The sequence below is a fragment of the Zingiber officinale genome, chromosome 6A (genome assembly GCF_018446385.1).
Source record: "Zingiber officinale cultivar Zhangliang chromosome 6A, Zo_v1.1, whole genome shotgun sequence".
NCBI classification, from domain to species: Eukaryota; Viridiplantae; Streptophyta; class Magnoliopsida; order Zingiberales; family Zingiberaceae; genus Zingiber; species Zingiber officinale.
Window position 1 is genome coordinate 44686544 of NC_055997.1, and position 14849 is coordinate 44701392.

Below are 14849 nucleotides of genomic sequence, written 5' to 3' on the forward strand. Positions count from 1 at the left end.
TCTGGTCGATCCAACCTAATGGGGAGCAGATCTAAGCCATTGATGAAGATCCAGAAGTTTTGATCCAGATCTGAGTTCATCCAGCCATTGATCCAGCCGGATTAATCTAGGCCGTTCATTGAAGATCGGCAGATCTGGGCCATCCAGTGATGATCTGATCAATCCGACCTAGGGGAGGGTAGATCCAGACCCTAGATAAATATCAGTACCTTCGGATCAGATTTTGGATGATTTTCACCGTTGATTTAGCTCCAAATTGATCCCAGCCATCCGTTCAGATCTGGAACAGATTCAAAACAGAAGCTACAGTGTTCTTTCTGCTTCGTCGATTCCTCCGCGCACAGCGCCGCATCCCGCGAGATTTCTAGTGGATTCCGACCACCATCCTCTTCCAGATCTACTTCTCAGTGAGTCTCATTGGTGTTGGAGCTCCCATCCGTTGGCTTCCAAGTCTTGATCATCTGCACGCGCCGGCGAACATCTCTCCGGAGCTCAGATCTGTCCGTGAGTTTCCTCTGCTTCAGCCATCATCGGAGGAATTCCTTGGTGACAGTGGCTCGCCTTCTATCAGAGAGCATCGATTCAGAGGCTGCATACTTCAGATCTGCAGAATTTCGAGCTTGGCAGATTCATTCTTCACCAGCTTTTCCGGGAAGATTTTCTTCGGTGCTGGGGAATTCTGAACTGAGTTAAGTGTTTGAGAGCTTCTTCATTCATGTTCCTTGTGTGACGGCACGGAAAGACTCATTAGAAGAGTAGATTTGATTAGAGATGGTTTAGATTTCGATTATGCAGTTTATAGTTTCTGCATTTTAGTTTTCTTAAGATTTCGTTGTCGAATTTCTTGTTTCTTTTAAATCTGAACTGAGTAGTTATAGCTTTGTCCCTTTAGATCACATTTCTGCAATTAAATTCTGTTTAACTTGTTTCTTTCAATTCTGATTTTGTTGATTTACTGCTTAACAAATCCCGGTTCTGATTTCTAGTGTGCAGTTCTGATTTTCTCTGAGTTAATACAATCTAAATCTTGTCTAACTTCTGGATTAGTTGTTTAACTAGTTTGTGATTTAAACTAGATGTTCTGATTAGCACGAATTTGTTAGTTTTGGTTATTTAGTTAGCAAAGCTTTTGTTTGGTTCATTGGATATGTTAAGTCTGTGATCATGCCTAAATGTTGGATGCTTATTCTGATATATAGATTGTTTCCTCTGAACAATGCTATTTTGACTGAATTCTTGAAGTTGACTGTTGAAGTGATTGTAATTGAAGATTGTATGTAGTTTGGCTTATCAAGTAGTGATAAAGCTTTGAGGTTAATTGTTGCTGTAATGGTTAGTTGAAGAAATTGATTCCATGATGCTTGATTGATGAGAATGCCTAATAAACTTTGTTTATGTGAGAAAACAATGTGAATTAATTCTACAGCACAAACATACTTACTAGTAATCCTTGGAAAAAAAAAATACGACTTGGGACTCGTTACTACAACACTTGTTTTAATTTTAATGAGTTTCAATCTTAATTAATTTGATGTGCCAAGTGACATGAAAATGGCTAACACCAAATTTTGGCGCCGTTACCGGGGAAAGTAACTAGCAATGTGTGTTTATTTTAGATTGATCATTGAGTGATTTTATTGGTTAGCATTTTTCTTGATTGATATGATTGTTATTTCTCTTTTGTATTTTCATGTTGGTTTATTCTTGAAATGTTTAGTGATTCTACTGTTCATGTTTTCATTAGATTGAAACTTTATGCTCTTGGATCTTCTAACATTTAATTTTAGTGTTGAATTGTAAGAACAGGAGATTTCTTTAGCATGGATCCATATTTTCAGAATTTTGGAGGTGGAATGGAGAGTTATCAGTGTTTTCAACCTGAGTATCAATTTTACCCAAATTTGGATCAACGAAATAGGTATGAGTCATTTTCAAATGGTTTTAATGCTAATTGGGTAGATAATTCATGTTTCAGGTATGAAAGTGCACAAGGACCATTTGTTGAACCATATCCAGCTTTCCAAAGTTCATATGGGTTCCAGGAAGTTTCAACAAATTTTATGCCAAATTTTTTTCAACAACACAAAACTCCAGTGGAGAGATGGAAACTCAAGGAGATTATGCAACAAATGAATGAACATCAAGAGGAACAATTTTCAAGGATTCAGAACATACAGAGTCAGATAGATCAAATTGCATCAACCATCAATCAGCTGCAAACACAAAACTCCAGTGGAGAGATGGAAAGTAGCGATTCTGTCTGTCACGCCCCCAGAGGAGTCCCTGTCCGAGAAAATTTCGGCAGCATCTCCCCTGTACGGCGGACAATCAAAAATTTCTACAAGCACTAAATACTCAGCCACAGGCGGCTGGAATCATAACAATAAATAAAATCAATCAACACGCAGTTTATATATATATTCAGCCTCTGGCTGACACAACCACGCAGTAATAATACTCTGACTCGAAATCCACCATACTCCACTACACTCGTAAAGCTCAAATCCGACAAACTTACCTCTTCTGCCGTCCAGGCAGGCATGTAGTAGAATAAAACCAAATCCAATTTCATCGACCTCATAAAATCCATACAACGTCCATAGGTGGAATAAATCTAAAACATAACAAGTTTTAAATAGTCTAGAACAGAAAAGAAACCAAAACGGAAACCAAATCCTATCCTCGAGGTCTGCAGGGACCAGCAACTGGAACTCTCTCCTGACAGCATCAACCTGAAAATATCAACAATGGAGGCGGGGTGAGTCCAACACTCAGCAGGTACAATTGATATGCAAAGTAAAGAAATAACACCTAACACTAATCATGCGCAAGTCTCCGATATAAGAAAGATATAAATATGCATCCAAGTAAACAGGAGAATCTTGACTAACCAGTCCCGAGTATAAGGTCGTCAGACGGTAAATAGGAGTCACGTATGCATGTCAAACATAGGCATCCAAACAATATGCAGCGTATAAATGCAACAACCACAAACACAAGCAATAAATGCATCATGCGTATGATGCAATGATCGTCTTGGTCACCCCGACGCCACCGATCGTCTCATACAAAGTGAGGCCGAGTGGGTAGGGCTGTGACAACCGTGCACTCTGTCGTCACTACTCCTGATGAGTGACCGAGTGGACGGGATGCTGTCGGAGTACACCTATCCTCCTACCCCAAATCATAGATGGGGGAGCGCAATGCTCTCAACTCCCGGTACACAATGACGGGGAGGAATCCCTGCCGGATAACACGTTGTGTCACACTACCCATGAGCGGACCAACGTGCCTAACAGAGTCCAACACACACTGACTGAATCGACCACTAACCCATGAGGGGTGGTGTGTGCAGATCCATGTAACTGGCGATGTGCTCAACAATAATGGAGCGGACTATCGCACAGCATGCAATCATGCAAATGATGCATGGCAATAACCATATAAACATCCTGACCTAATCCATACATATATAAAAATGCATCATAGGTCAACGAATCCAAAACAATCCAAAGGTATACAGAAGGTATAAAACCTAGGTCCTGAACATGGTAAAGCATGGTATATCACTACCCCTATAAGCATGTATAAACAGGTAAAATATACCTGAGATGCAAAACCAATCAATTAATCAAGCATGTAAGATCTGGGTAGTGATTAACCGAAACAGATAAGAAACACAATTAATGCAACCTGTTAATTTAATTACTAAGCATATCAAATGACATAAGTCAAAAGTACCCGCCTCCAATAAGAAAAGTCCAATCTGGTACGAACACGACGTCGAGATACTCGTCTCGCGTCAAGGTCCTGTAATACCAATACACAGATATTTTATTTAGCTAAAAATTCAAATGAATTGCTAAATAAAATTCCCAATACAACTTAGGACAAAACCCTAAGTCATAATCATTACCCTACCTAATTAAACACATAAAATTTAGTTACTCAACCTGTATCAAATAACTAAATCAAACTCTTAACTCAATTAAGAAAACCCTAATTATTAATCAACCTACTACAGCATGCATAATCATCTAAAATAATCAAATCCAGTCATGATCTACATCCAAGATCAAATCCTACATTAAACTAATCAATCACACTAATCATGTATCAACTAGTGATATACTAATCATCTAGAAATCCATATCATCTCCAATTCTACACATCTCTAATTCATCAATAATACAAACCAACTACCTTACTTCTTACCTTAATCCACGGCCCAATATCGTTGCTGCCGGAAAGGAAACGCTGGAATCTACTTCTCGGCTCTTATCGAAAAATGTTGTCCACCAAACCAAATATCCCTAAGTTAGCAGCAAATCCTAGATCAATCACAACAAATCAAATTTAGTTACGATTTACCCTAATCAACAATAACATAAACATAATCCACAATCCAACTCATACCAAATTCAACCCAACTTCGATCAGGGTATTGCTGTCGAGGAACCAATGGCTGCTGTGAAGTTACCATAAACAATCCCAATTAGCACAATCAATTCTTACTATTATTAAACCCCAAAACACTACAACCTTACATAAATCCGAAGCCTCAGCAGTGTTCCACTGTCGGACAATTTGCCTTTCCCGGAGATGGAAAAACCTCGCTGTGGGAAAAAGGCACTGGCGTCGGGTGGTGGATCTGTGGTCACCGAGTGCTGGTCTCGGATTGCTCTATCAGAGATCAGTGTGGCAAAGCCCTTACCAGCGTAGGAAATAGAGGCTAGGCAAGCTTGGACACACGGTGCCGGAAAGATCAGTGAAAGGGGCAACTGCCGAACAGAACTCAACAAATTGGACTGGTGGCGCCGAGGAGATGGGTGTCGTCGGAAACCCTAGATCGGGAAATACCTTAGGGAAACCACCAGTGTGTCCCCGTCGCCGGCTCGGGTGCTCGATGCTAAGTTCCCTGTGGCTGGCGGCACTTGGCAGAGGCGAAGAGAGCGACCGTCGGCACTAAGACAGAGAGGAACAGGAGGTTCCTCGGCGGCAGAGGAGAGGGAAGAAGAGGAGAAGATCGGGTTCGGGAGAGGAAACCGGCGCGAGGAAGAAGGAGAAAAAGAACGGCGGAGAAGGAGGTTAGGGATTCTGTGTCGCGAGTGGGGGGGGGGGGGGAATCGGGAAGAGAATGAAAATAAAGAGAAAAAGAAAAAGGAAAAGAAATAAAACTTTTCCTCGCTTAAATGGGGTAGCCTAAACAGGCTTTTCCCCGGGCTCTGTTTTCATCCTCGTTAACTCGTCCATACGAGATCCGAAAAATTCCCGAAAAATTTCCAAAAATTCCAGAAAAATCGCTTATTAATATTTGCTTATTTTCCGGTATTTTACACTGTCAGGCCTGACCCTATTTCCATTAATTCACATGATTTTTATAATATTTTTTGTGATAATGATGTAATTATGCAAATTTCTGATCCTAATGATTTTGTTTTTGAGAATGTTGTTAGTGATTCAGGTTCTGAATATATTTTTGAAGATGATTTAAGTGTAGGGGATTGCTTACTGGAAGCATTACCTCATGAATCACCAAGAGTTGAAGATGTAAGTGTAGGGACTTATGCTATGGAACCAAGTACCCAAGAATCACTACATGAGGATGTACAGTCAACAGAACGAGAGCTTGAGCCATATCTTGATGAAGAGGAGGTAACAATCACCACTCCAGGTACCGTTCAAAATGACAAGGTGAGCATTTTTTGTGATTCATCAGAAAATTCAATAGAGGTACCATTCATTGATTTCATTAGTTGTGATTCATTTCATGATATATTTTATACCCACACTAATATTCTCCTATTTTCTTACCCTACATGCGTGTGGGAGGGATTCTCCTTTATTGATGTGGTAGGAGAACATAAGCTTCCAGAGTGGATGCTTACACTGAACCGCCTTAGACCTCCAGAGAGAATTTACAATGGAAAAATGGTCAATAAAAAGAAATTGATTGCAACCAAAAGTACTCCATTCCCGGTGTGGATTTTGTTGCTAAATCTTCTTCGACCACCGGAATTAAAGGGGAGTTGGTTCTAATTTCATTTTCTTTTGCATTTTAATTCAAGCTTTGTTAATAAATTCTTGCTTCACACGTTTTCTTAGTTTCATTTTCTTGCATTTGCATTTTACTTCCACACTTTTGCATTTTGTTTAGTATATAGCATTTCAATTGGAATAAATTCTCCCATGAATTTTCTAAGTAATATTTTTAAGATGGTAAAAGCTTCTTAAATTTGATCATCAATTTTAGGTCATGTGACATGATTGGATGCTTTTCTTACATGTAATTGGTTAAAATGGTGGTGGAATCTATTTTGATCGATTGAGCTTGTTAGCATGAATATTACCTGGAGAGGACCACGTTAAAGCCTATACTTCATTAATTCCTTTTGTGTGACATGTACTCATAGCAATTGAAACTCTAGAACTTGCTTAGTTTCTTTTCAAAGTCACAATAACATTTGTGTGTATGGAAATTGAGGATTTTATCGATTTTGTTCCCCTTCATACTTTCTAATTTCTTTCTCCACAATTTTCTTGAAACATCCTTAGCTAGCATTTTAATCTTTGATCATTTTGGCTTGTCACTCTTCTTTTATTGGGAGTATTGGTTGAATCTTTGATGAGTTAGACTTTGCAAGATGACAAAGGATTAAGTGTGGGGGAAGATTGGTTATCGTTGAGGTTATGGAGATTTCTTAATACAAGTTGATTGGAAATTTTGGAATTGTGAAACTATTTATTGTTTGATTTGCTGAAACTGTCCAGATTCATTGCAGAGTTAAGAATCAGTAAGATGAACAAGGGAGCTAGCAGCTCTATTTTGGACTGAATTCCTAAGTTTCTGGTTTTGTGTGTCAATTGGTGCCTCTTCTATTCGTGATATTTACTGTTCCATTGCTTAAGATGCTGAAAATTTCAAGAATTCTGCATTATACAGATTTGGACAGTGAGTATCAACTGTGTGCTAAGCTCTTCTTGTAACCTTCTGATCAGTAACTGATGCAAATAGAGACCTTTATTCCTCATTGACAAATGGAATTTAAGTTTCAATAGTAAAGTTGGAAAATTCATGAAGATTGAATTTGAAAAAAATATGTGATGGATTGTATGTTGGACTGCATGTAGGGGTTGAATCAATTGTGATTCTTATCTTTAGATCAAAGTAAAGCTCCTACACTTCTTATGTCGAGTGATGTTTTTGTCATTGAAAAAAGTTTTGCAATTTTCAACCGGAATACAAAGAATTAAATGTAGGATTGCACAAAGAACTACACCAGGAATGCAGTTGCAGAATTCTGATTTGCAGGTTTACACAATTAGTATTCCAGAAATTGATGAGCTCTTATATACCAACAATTGTTATTCTTGTGTTGTAGCCATTGTGTAATTTGTAGACCTATAAAGAAATGAGACATGGTAATGCAGAAATCAGAAGTTGCTAAGTGAGTCCTTGATGGTTAAAAGTTGAACTGCTGAATTAAAGCTGATGTTTTCTATTGCTATAAGAGGGATCTGAGCTGTGATTTAGCTGAAATTTGACTCTCCATTCTTATGTAAGGTCATGGAAGTATAGTTAAAATCAATGAGCTATTTTGGAACTTAAACATAAATAGAATTGAGATGATTCAGAAAATTCTACAAGTCTTTGTGATAATTTTATTGGTCATGTGGCTTGTGCCAATAAGTGATACATCTGATGTGTGAGTAGAAATGTTATTAACAGTTTGGAATTCCGGAAATTGATACTATGGTGGTCTGTTATAGAGCAATTTAAATCTGCAGAACACAAATCTGCAGAACACAAAGGTGCAGAACACAAAAGTGCAGAATGCCAATGCTGTGCTTACAACTTCCATGCAGTAGCATTGTGCAGTTTAATTCCCGCAACCTGTCAATAGTGTTACAGTTTCAGTTCCTGCATGTAACTAGAATACACTTTAGCTCATGACAACTCTGGTTTGCTCTTGGATACTAAGGATAATCTGGTTTGCCAGACAAGTATTGAAAGGTACAAGAATCTGTTGCTAAAAGTTGTGCCAGTGTGAATTCTGCATATCTGTAATGCAGAGGTTAAGTGAGAGTTAGTCAAGATCTGTTTGGTGCCAATTTTCTGTGCTAAATCTGAACCTCTGAAGTAATTTAGTGAGAGACTTCAAATCTGATTTCCTAGTCCATGTTCCTGAAACTTTGACCTTTGTGGTGATTTAATTCATCAAATTTTGCTGAAATGGTTTTCTTGAGTTCTAATTTGCAGCCTAACTAATTGAATTTTTGTTGAATTGTATTAGTTTAGTATTTCTAAAAATTTGTTCTGGAGTTTTACAGAATGTGCAGATTTAAAATCTTAAATTGGTGTACCAGTTGTGTACCAAATTATGTTACAAGCATTTGGCCTGTAAACTGTAGTGAAGCATTTGGTCTTTCCATTCAATCTTCTTTAATCTGCTATGAGTTAGACATGCATGAACAATAAAAGAGATTGCTAGTATTGTCCAGTTCTATTGCTGAAAATTTCTGCAGTTTTGTCCATATCTGAATCAGATTTAATAGTGCAGCCTTAAAGAACTACTTACCAGAAATAAAGGTTTTAAAGGATCAGGGAAGTTCACAGAGTGCTGAAAATTGATGAAGTTTTTGCATGCAAATCCTTAATTTTCTCAATTGGTATTGCTGTATTTCCAGAAATCAGAATTCTAGAGCTTATGCAATATCTTTAATTCGGTGAGAGCTATTTTTGTTGAGGAAGTGATGGCATTTTGAACTGATCTGCAGGGAATTTGATGAGTTTAATTTGTTTAGTCAATACAGTGGGAATGCAAACATCAAGATTTAAATTTTTATGTGATGAATCCTGAACTTGGAAGGGCTGAAGTTGATATGTTTGTCATCATGGAGAATTCAAGCTCTAAATACTCTCATGCTAATTGTAATCCTTTTCCAAGATTAACTCATCATGGAGTAAGAAGGGATTCTTTTGGAATCAAATTTCTGAAACTCAAGTCTGATATTTTAAGATTGCAGCAGCTTGGGTATGAGACTTTAAATGGAGTAGGAGTGAAACTCTGATAAGAGATGTAAATGACAGTATCAAATTAAGCATGATGCATGCTAATTCGTATAACAATTTTTCATTAGTAAGTGCTTCCATTTAGTTGGAACTTTGTGAGTTTACAATCTCTGAAACTTAATTCAAAGGTTGTTGTTGTGCAGGAATTTGAAATGTTGTATTTAGTTTGTATAGACAGATTTTGAATTGTTAGAGCTGCTGAAATGGAAATGTAGCTGATGGAATGTGATTGAAGAGTAGGATTGGAAATATGTAGAGGCAGGAATGAAGGAAGGCAGTGATACTTCATTCATGGAAAGTAATTTGAACTTGGAAGTCAAAATGATCTATATTGCATGACAGATTGGAAACTGTGGAAGTTGCTGATTTTAGTTTGAGCATGCTGTAAAGAATGCTGTAATCACATCTGCTGTAGATGTTCAATGAAGCTCATTGGTTTTCCATCAATGCAATAGAAATGCAAATACAGCTAATGAATTCAGAAAGTGATGTATGAATTTCAGAAAGTGAAAATGCTGATTTTGAAAAGCAGGCCCTGGAATTCAGCTTTGAAATGATTCTGTGCTAAATGAAACTTGCTGTAAATTTGTTTCCAGGAGCTGTTTTTGTTCCAGACTTTGGTTTGATTCATAAGTGATACAAGGTGTTGCAAATCTTCAAGATGCCCAAGACACAAATGACATTTGCAAATCTTCAGAAACTTCAGATTTTGTATCATGATGTAGAGCATGTAATTCCAGTGATGTAGAATATGGAATTATTCAGTTACACTTCAGTTTTTGTATCAGTTTTAAATCTGAAATTGCAGAACAAGAATCAATGATGAAGGAATCCAGTCCTTGCACTCAGTGGATTAAAAATCTGATTAGATTTCATCCATAATACAATTCATCTATGGATTCCTCTGATTTCCTAGTTTCAGGAACGATATCTTAGAGTTATGTGATAATCGTTCAGAGAAATTTGATGCTGCAGATCTGAAGTCTGAACCTAAGAATTGAAGCAAGAATCTGATTGTTTATTTGCTACAGCAGCCTACTCAAAGACCTGAATCTGTGCGCCAATTCCTTTTGTTATTTTGACCTGAAATCAATGGAATCAAGAGCCTAAATGTGCCAACTCAATTTGCTGATCAAACAAGGGAGTGCCATTTTATTCATAAAACACTTCAAGATGGCATCATGAATTATGAAAAGATGAAGATAAAGGCAGTAATTGATACTCAAAACAGAATTGAGAAACTGAATGCTGGAAACTTACATTATGTGGCCAGGGAATGTTCCAATTTCTGAATTTATTATGTTTTTTTTGCTTGTCCTGTTAGTGCAGTTTTGCTTCAAACAGTTCAGTACAAATCATTTAAACCTTGAACTTTTCTGTTAGAAACCTGAACTGAATGAAAACTACGGAAACAAAGACAGAGCAGAAGAAAAGAAAATCTGCAGAATGAAGGAAGACAAAGAATGTGGTAAGGAAAGTATCAAGTTATTGGAGGAGCATGATTTGTTTAATTGCCCGAGACGGACTACAATTTAAGTGTGGGGGAGGGATTTATTCTTCATTAGTTGTTCATTAGTTGATGATAGATTATTTGAGTTTCCAAGTGATAGAATTGAAGTGAAAATCAGTGAGAAAGAAAAAAATTGGCACATTCAAGAGAGTATCAAATGGTGAAGATTGAGTATCAAGATTCTTTGTTTGCCATCAAATTCAAGGGGAGGTTAGCTTGATACGTTGAATTGATAAAAACATATGGTATTCATCTCTTTTCACATCGAATTGGTCAACTCATCAAGTATATTCTCCAATACTCTCATCTTCTCATTTTCTTCATTTAATACTTTTCTTTTGCCAATTTCATCCATTTTCATTGTTCTTTTTGCTTCCATTTAAATTCTTGATGATAAAATCATTTAGATTCATGTATGCTATGTTTTATGGTGCTGGAGAATTAGAAAATAAGCAAGCTTATGGTAGTGAAATGTTGTGAGTGACATTGAGTGAACTCCACTTATATGCATTTTTGAGTGTGAGGGTTAGAGTAGGGGAATACCTTGTGAGGTTGTAACTTGCTTAATTCTTCAATTGGATTGAAACCACCATACCTACTGATTATTGTTTGGATTGTATTCATGATTGTTAGTGATCTTTAGATGATCTTAGTTAAATTCTTTTTACTATCTTTTAGATATTGTTAGGGAATTTTCTATGGAGATGATTTTGAGTTTTCTTTACTTTCACGGGACGTTCAAGACTAAGTGTGGGGGATTTGATAACCATGATTTCATTGCATTATTTTGATTCATATATGCATGGTTTTGATGTTGGTTTCATAGTTTAAATCATGGTTACATTACATTTTTGTGCATTGCATAGATTTTGGACTTAATTGTAAATTATATTATTTTTGGTGTTATTTGATGCTAATATTTGATTCTTATTTTGTAGGCATCAAAGGATCTTAGATTTTGATCTATTTGGACCGGAATTGGGCTCGAATCGGAGTTCAAAAGACAAGATCAAGCTTTGGGTCGATTTGGGCCGTTTATCAAGAATAGGACAGATCTGAACCATCCGTTGAAGATCTGGTCGATCCAACCTAATGGGGAGCAGATCTAAGCCATTGATGAAGATCCAGAAGTTTTGATCCAGATCGGAGTTCATCCAGCCATTGATCCAGCCGGATTAATCTAGGCCGTTCATTGAAGATCGGCAGATCTGGGCCATCCATTGATGATCTGATCGATCCAACCTACGGGAGGGTAGATCCAGACCCTAGATCAATATCAGTACCTTCGGATCAGATTTTGGATGATTTTCACCGTTGATTTAGCTCCAAATTGATCCAAACCATCCGTTCAGATCTGGAACAGATTCAAAACAGAAGCTACAGTGTTCTTTCTGCTTCGTCGATTCCTCCGCGTACAGCGCCGCATCCCGCGAGATTTCCAGTGGATTCCGACCACCATCCTCTTCCAGATCTACTTCTCAGTGAGTCTCATTGGTGTTGGAGCTCCCATCCGTTGGCTTCCAAGTCTTGATCATCTGCACGCGCCGGCGAACATCTCTCCGGAGCTCAGATCTGTCCGTGAGTTTCCTCTGCTTCAGCCATCATCGGAGGAATTCCTTGGTGACAGTGGCTCGCCTTCTATCAGAGAGCATCGATTCAGAGGCTGCATACTTCAGATCTGCAGAATTTCGAGCTTGGCAGATTCATTCTTCACCAGCTTTTCCGGGAAGATTTTCTTCGGTGCTGGGGAATTCTGAACTGAGTTAAGTGTTTGAGAGCTTCTTCATTCATGTTCCTTGTGTGACGGCACGGAAAGACTCATTAGAAGAGTAGATTTGATTAGAGATGGTTTAGATTTCGATTATGCAGTTTATAGTTTCTGCATTTTAGTTTTCTTAAGATTTCGTTGTCGAATTTCTTGTTTCTTTTAAATCTGAACTGAGTAGTTATAGCTTTGTCCCTTTAGATCACATTTCTGCAATTAAATTCTGTTTAACTTGTTTCTTTCAATTTTGATTTTGTTGATTTACTGCTTAACAAATCCCGGTTCTGATTTCTAGTGTGCAGTTCTGATTTTCTCTGAGTTAATACAATCTAAATCTTGTCTAACTTCTGGATTAGTTGTTTAACTAGTTTGTGATTTAAACTAGATGTTCTGATTAGCACGAATTTGTTAGTTTTGGTTATTTAGTTAGCAAAGCTTTTGTTTGGTTCATTGGATATGTTAAGTCTGTGATCATGCCTAAATGTTGGATGCTTATTCTGATATATAGATTGTTTCCTCTGAACAATGCTATTTTGACTGAATTCTTGAAGTTGACTATTGAAGTGATTGTAATTGAAGATTGTATGTAGTTTGGCTTATCAAGTAGTGATAAAGCTTTGAGGTTAATTGTTGCTGTAATGGTTAGTTGAAGAAATTGATTCCATGATGCTTGATTGATGAGAATGCCTAATAAACTTTGTTTATGTGAGAAAACAATGTGAATTAATTCTAGAGCACAAACATACTTACTAGTAATCCTTGGAAAAAAAAATACGACTTGGGACTCATTACTACAATACTTGTTTTAATTTTAATGAGTTTCAATCTTAATTAATTTGATGTGCCAAGTGACATGAAAATGGCTAACACTAATCCCGGCGTGCTACCACGCTGTAGTACACTACCCATGAGCGTCCCAGCGGAGCACCACCGAGCAAACTGACGTGCTACCACGCTGCGTCACGCTACCCATGAGCGGACCAACGAAGCACCGATAGTGATGAAACTGGCGATGTACTCAACAATAATGGAGCAGACTATCGCGCAGCATGCAATCATGCGAATGATGCATGACACTAAGCATGGAAATATCCTGAACCAATCCACATATATATAAAATGTGTACCCTAAAATCAATAAGTCATATTCGAAGATCTAAGGTACACAAGACAGGTATGGTATAAATAAAAATCATGGTCCTGAACATAATAAGGCATGGTATGTCACTACCTCTATGAGCATATATATAATCATGTGGGTACTAACATAAAATGCATAACAGGTGAGAAAACAAGTATGTAACAGGTATCCGATAGTGACATACTGAAACAAGGACGAACATAATTATTACTAAATGTTATAACCTACTAAACATATCAACATGATATTATCAAAGATAAGTCAAGGTACCCGCCTCACAGGTCCAATCCAGTCAAATCCAATGTCGAGATACTTGTCTCGAATCAAAGTCCTGTAATACATAGTATCCAGATTTAGCTAATTACATATAAATAAATTAGCTAAATCAAATCCTCGAGAAGCTAACATAAATCTAGATCAAATTATAAACCCTAATTGGATCATCTAACTCCTCCCCCACATCTGATAATCATTTCTATACTCTGAATAGAAATCATTAAATCATGTATCAACTAGTGATATACTAACCATCTAGTAATCCATATTATCTCCAATTCAACACATACCTAATTCATCAACAATACAAACCAATTACCCTACTTCTTACCTTAATTCACAGTCGTTCTCGCTGCTGGAATCAAAGAGTTGCTGCCTAATAGGGTTGTTCGCTGCTAGAAGGTGGCTGCTGGAAAACCCAATATACTACCATCACAATGAATCTACAATTAGAGACCACTATTTTTAGTTAGCATGATCTTCCACCCAACACAAGTGCTGCTCACAACAAGACAAGAATCAGAGCACAAAATCGAAAAACCAAACCCTAAACCCTAACATTCAATCCCACTGCTGGATAATGTGGCCGAACAACCTGATATTGCTGTTCTCCAACCTAAAATACCTCAGATCAGTACAGAGCAAAGATCTGGCACATACCCGAGTATATATCTAAGGGATACCATCTCGAAGTGGACCAACGAAGACAAAGCCGACGGTGGATAGTCAGCTAGGGCTCGAAATGTGCAGAGGTGCGGCTGGTCATGAGAACAGGGAGGAGAGGGAGTCGGTCGGCACCAGTAGATGTTGGCGGTGCTTGAGTGCCGATGAGAAGACGTCGGAGGTGAGCGGCGCACAGTGGCGTCGGGATCGCGGTGTGCGGCGAGAAAGAGCGGCTGTCGGAGGTGTGGCAGCGAGGATGGGGCGTCGCGAGAGGTGAGGGAGGAAGGATCGGGAAGTGGCTCGACCAGCGGGGGCGCTGGATCGGTGTCGGTGCGCAAAGGAGATGAGAAGCGGCGCCGGTTAGTGGAGCAGTTAGGGTAGGCTCGGTAAATCAACGCGAGAAGAGAATCGAGCACGCACGA

At 38.1% G+C, this 14849-nt stretch overlaps 1 long non-coding RNA gene across 1 annotated transcript; it reads right to left on the minus strand.

Moving 5' to 3' along the window:
• Positions 1-9742: 9742 nt before the first annotated feature.
• LOC121996332 lies at positions 9743-14849 on the minus strand. The gene is made up of 4 exons (XR_006116046.1): positions 14425-14849; positions 14096-14207; positions 13759-13819; positions 9743-10156 (listed from the first exon to the last, which is right to left on the minus strand). It is a non-coding gene; the product is annotated as an uncharacterized LOC121996332 (long non-coding RNA).